Genomic DNA, 5,798 nt, shown 5'->3' on the forward strand with positions numbered 1-5,798 from the left:
ATGGACTGCTATACGCCGATGATGATAATGATAATAAAAAAATCATCATTATCATCATCATTTCAGCTATAGGACGTCCACTGCTGAACAATGCTGCTGTCTCCCCCAATGACTTCCACATCTCATGGTTTGTAGCGGCCTGCATCCAGCGCCTTCCTGCTACCTCAATCAGGTCGTCGTCGGTCCACCTTGTGTTGGAATATATTATGAAATATATTTATGTTTATTATGTGCCGAAACGTATTGGAATAAATGTAACCTTGCGTCCAGCTTATGACTTGTAGTGTGGCTTCCAAGTTAAGGCGCACCCGAAGAGATTATGGGTCAGAGATTAACCCATTAATCATGCTGTAGGCTCTTACCTACTTACCATGTCACTTCTCATACTGCTAAGGTTTCTAACCTTAATTTGATTTTCTTCAAATCTATGTTTAGGTGGTAAATAGGTGCAATTATAAAGACGAAGCATGATAAACAACATCAATATTAGTCACACATTTAATATAAAAATAAAAATTACATTACAATGTCATCGTCCTCTATCATATCGGTGTTATTTAACAAAAGCCTTTGAAATTCTTTGTTAAAATAATCAGTTATCATATTCCAAACACTAGCCGAATACCATACAATAATGCCTATTGAGAAAATCAGACGAAAGAATAAGCCTAACATTGTTAAAACTTTATTTTAAACTCACGTATTTCGTTTAAATAAAGTTCAATTTACTCTAAAGTGTGAAGACTTTGATCTTATAAACTTGTAACGACATTCAAGATTCTATCAACAAGTAGTCCCAAATATCTACATTCGCAAAACCTACTTTTAGTGCTCATAAAATAGTTGAGACTGTCACCAGCAAGATATTATATTAGTTCACCGGCTCTCAGTGTTACTGGAGTGAATAAAAATGGACCTTCGTGAATACAGGACAAAGGCGGTATTGATATATTGTCGGATCCAGCAGTCAGTATAAAGTGTCGGGGTCATATATCATCTCTGATATGATCTCGATTGCGGTTTGAACGTGTGGATAGACGATAGTCGTAAGCATTACAATGGTGTTCGCTATGACGAAAAGTTTCATGGTCTCAATGCCGTCGGAAGACCTGAAAAGTAAAATATTACAAGCATTTATACAATTTTACGAACTACAATTTAATAATTGATATTTTAAAAATACAGGCTGTTAAAAAACATAACTCTCCTTTAACAAGTACAGATTTATTACAAAAGTTATTTTGATCCTCTTAAATATGACCGTCATTTTAACACCACATTTCAAGTTACATTTTATAATTATTATTAAAAGTTTTTATAAAATATTGGAGCAGCGACAGATTTTGTTTGTTGTAAATGACTTTGGAATTTAAAATGTGACTTTGTTAACAATATTAAATCTAGGCTTCTTAAAAATGAAAAGCATTTATCTGACAATACAATTAGTATATTGTCTGAAAAAAGCAGTTCATTGAGATTCAAGCCTTGTTAAAAGTTTAACGAAAAAAAAGCATTATTGATGTTGACACAATGTTAAAATTTTCTAGAATATCATTCTTAACACCCGCTACAAATTTAAAATTTGAATTTTCTTTTGAAATAATTGAGTTAAGTACCTACTCTTGTGGCGGAGTTTTGGGCGCACACTGTATTGGTTTGTTGTCGACACGACAAGAAGAAGAAGATTCAGTTGAGTAACCTTTTTTCTTTTCTACACAAAAATATCTTAAAACATTCTAATAGTAAGTTAATAATTATTCGAATACTTTTAAATATCGTTGTTTTAATATGCCCGTATACGGGACTATTCTCACAATGACTGCTGCTCACACTCTGTATTGTAAGTTCGTTCATTCGTTCGTTTCAGCCAAATGACGTCCACTGCTGGACAAAGGCCTCCCCCAAGGTTTTCCACAGTGAACGGTCCTATTATAGTATTGCAAGTATAGAACTACAAATACTTGTCTGATCTGCTAATTAATTAATTGGAAAATAAATACAGACCTCAGCCATCCTCCAAAGCCTTGATCTTCATCATCCAACGAGTCAGGTTTGACACCAACTTTATCGGTTTTCTCAGATTCCTTGCTATCAGCCACTTTTGTTGATTTTCTCTTAGATTGTCCACTACTTTGCCTGTTCTTCTTCATAATCTACTGAAACAAATATTAGACATGAAAATTAAATATACTTGACTATGGGACCATGGGGTCCAAGCGCTCGTTCCTTTTATAAGGAACTGGCAAAGAGGCTCACCGAGGTGACCGGTGATCAAAAGGCTGGCAGCTATTTCGGTCAGAGAGTTAGCCTGGCCATTCAACGTGGCAATGCTGCCAGCCTTTTGGGCACCATTCCTGACTGCGGCGCTGGGAGTGAAGTATTTTTTATTTTGTAAATAGTTTTTATCATTAGTAATTTTTAAATTTTAGTTTTTAAGTCATTTTAAGTTAATGTATTATTATAAAATTTATTCTTTAACTTGAAAAATACATATTTAGATCTAGAGGCAACTCCTAACCTCAGAAAAAAATAATAACTATGAAAATTAGAGTTTTAAATGATATTTTATTTTTACGAAACCCAAACTGTTCAATCTCTCAGAAATACACAATACGAGTATCTAGTAGTCGTAACATGAAATGTACCTCTTTATTATTTCAAGACTATTTTTATTTCAAGACAAAATGGATGGTGAAAAAATGTATTACGAGTCAAAACAGTCACATTCAATTTGCTGAACAAATGGCAAATTGAGAAAGGTTGCACTCATACGACAGAACGTCAAAATCTTGGGAAAATACCTGAAATACTTCAAAGGTATCTGAATTCAAATAGTTAGTTACTTGGTAATTTTTTTCATGCATAACAAGGCAGGTATTTGACCACAATCCCACCTGGTGTTAAGTGGGATGCAGTCTAGGATGGTAACATATTTGCCCTTTAAGTGCCTATTCACTCTTATTCACTCTCACCTTGAAATCATTGATGATATCACAAACATTTGAAAAAAAAAACGTCAGTATTGGACAACTAGCACAATAATCTACTGTAGCAGAAATGTAGAGCTAGTTTTCTACAAATAATGCTCCTCAAAATTCATTGCATCAAAAACGTACCTGTTCCAGATACAGCCATCGAATTCTTCTACCAAATAAACACTAGCACCTGCTCGGTAATCAAATATTATCTGATCCAATACAACCAGTGTGGTGGACGAAGAAACAACAGGCACGCGCCTCCCCGTCGAACTAACGTGCTTAACGAACCGCATTCAGAAGCCTCTCAAACGCTGATCGATAGTCTTATACAGGTGTACTATACAGTAGCTTCACGTGATACATGGTTATAGTATAACCCGATCAAGCTACACTAAAAAAATGTTTGGTTACTGCTTACACAACAAAAGTGACCACCGAACACCGTGGTTATGAGGAACAAAATGTTGTGTAAATTAAACAAACAATTCTGTAGTGAGCTAGACTTAGTTTGGTTATAGTTAACACTTAGTTCGGTGGTCACTTTTGTTATGTAAGCAGTAACCAAACATTTTTTCAGTTTAACTGCGCCTCTCCCTCGCACTTACCCGCGCACATCCCCGTATTCGCCCTGTCCATACCAGTACCTCTAGCATGAACAGCTTTCGTCTTCGAATCGTTTGCGTATTTGACAAAACTCGACACTCGACCTTCGAATTAAACGATAACGTGACATTTTTGATGCTCAAAATAAGTTTCGTGCATCCATTTCTCATACTAAGTTCACTTTACGACACGTTCACAAGGGCGCAGTTGTAGTTTTCGTACTAAATCTTTTGCTGGCGATTCGAATACGCATACGATTTGAACTCGAAAGTTTTTCGTGCTAGCCGTACGGAGCGTCAATATAATGTCACGGCATCCAGGTGCGCGCAGTTAACTTGACCGGGTTATACAGCGAAAGACGTAGCAAAGCAGTCACAAGATACCATCTGTGATTTAGAAGTAAAAAACGATCTCCGCGTACTTTGGTCTGTTGTCAAGCTGTTGGTTTGTACAGACAACGGCAAATCAATGCAAATACAATAATGTCAACTAAATCTAATACTATGTTGTTAGTCAATAATTAAGTTCCTTATCTAGTAATTCCGTCGGTTTTAATACCAAATCATTGAGAATCACATTTTGACTGCATATAAAAAGTATGCCAATTGACAGTGGTGTCTAATTGCCTTGGCTCTGGCCTGAACAAAAGGTATCAAAATAATCAAAATAACTTACTTAAAATATCTTCAAAGTGACCGACATAGCTCGCAGAATTGCTAAAATCAAGTGGCAGTTGGCGGGGCACATAGCTCGTAGAGACGATGGCCGTTGAGGCAGAAAAGTTCTCGAGTGATGACCATGGGCTGGAAGACGTAGCGTGGGCAGGCCTACTACTAGGTGGACCGACGATCTGGTGAAGGTCGCGGGAAGAGCCTGGATGTGGGCAGCGCAGGACCGTTCATTATGGAAAACCATGGAGGAGGCCTTTGTCCAGCAGTGGACGTCATTCGGCTGAAACGAACGAACTTCAAATATCTACGTAGGCATATCATCAAAAGTGGGCCTACGTTACGTGTGCCATATTGTATTGCTAACGCGCTGCAGGTGAGACACAAGAGCGGGTTAGTTAGCGGTTATTGATGTGAGCGTTGGAAATGAACAAGTTCCATATTAACTAACTAATAGTCAGTTCACCGAGTCACTGAACTAGTGGAAACAATAAGGTTGAGTTGCACCACCTTATTTTAACAGTAAAAATAACAATAACCGGTGCTTTTTGTATGGAGTTTTTTGACGTTTGTTAAAGTTAAAGTACGTAAGAACGTCAAAGAATAATAAATAATTAAATAATAATTTGATATAGATACTTATGGCTTCCAAAACAATAATTGAATTAACATACGAGCAAGCCCAAACATGGCTTCACGAATAAAATTATTAAGAATAAGAAAAAGAATGGACACCCCTTAATTCAGAACAGGACTTGTGAGTACTTTAACACACTTTAAGCTGATAATTCAATCAATCTAATTGTTACATGACACACTTAAGAAGGTTTAAAGGAGGTCATGTAACTTTTGTAAGCCAGCCTTAGAAATAAGATTATGTTACTAGTACGAATCACTATCATTGGACTCCAGATATTGTCCAGATATTTAGTTTCTAGAATTTCCCACAGTTAGTTTCATGAAGTTTGACTTTCAAAGGTTTCAATATTGTAATTAAAACTGTCAATATTCTAACATCCAAACTTTGTTAATTTGACTCTTCACGGTCCAAATGTTGTGGTGAGGATAACTTACAGACTAGTTCATGCCGCAGTAGTCTATTGTTTGTTACAGTTTAGAAGCACAGTGTAAGTGAATACGGTAGTAGGTATAGAATACATATAAAAATGTATGAATCACGCCAGGTAGTGCTATTGGTATTGAGGCAAGCTCGTCTTATTCCGCTGGCAAGAGTTAGCTCTTCTATGGCATAATATTTGATAGACGCTTCTTGATTGTATACATATAATCAATTCCTTTAGCTGCTTTACGTCAGAAAAGCATTGGGTCATTTGTGTAGTTGACAGAATCACAGAAAAGCTTATAAGTTTTAACTAATTGTGTAAAACATAATTTTATTACATACCTACCTTTGAAATCGATTATTTTTTTCCGATTGTGATGGCCATGGTTATTATTGGCCTCTACAAATTTATGCAATTAGGTATGAAACATGACACGTACATAGTCTAAATCTTAGAGAAGTCCCAACATTATTTATAAATATCTA

General features: G+C 36.1%; 1 long non-coding RNA gene across 1 annotated transcript; it reads right to left on the reverse strand.

Annotated features, from left to right (window-relative positions):
• Positions 1 to 484: 484 nt before the first annotated feature.
• On the reverse strand, positions 485 to 3,243 carry LOC135072981 (uncharacterized). Its single transcript, XR_010257554.1, has 3 exons — positions 3,117 to 3,243; positions 2,005 to 2,153; positions 485 to 1,109 (listed from the first exon to the last, which is right to left on the reverse strand). It is a non-coding gene; the product is annotated as an uncharacterized LOC135072981 (long non-coding RNA).
• Between the last annotated feature and the right edge of the window lie 2,555 nt (positions 3,244 to 5,798).

The sequence above is a fragment of the Ostrinia nubilalis genome, chromosome 6 (assembly GCF_963855985.1).
Source record: "Ostrinia nubilalis chromosome 6, ilOstNubi1.1, whole genome shotgun sequence".
NCBI lineage: Eukaryota > Metazoa > Arthropoda > Insecta > Lepidoptera > Crambidae > Ostrinia > Ostrinia nubilalis.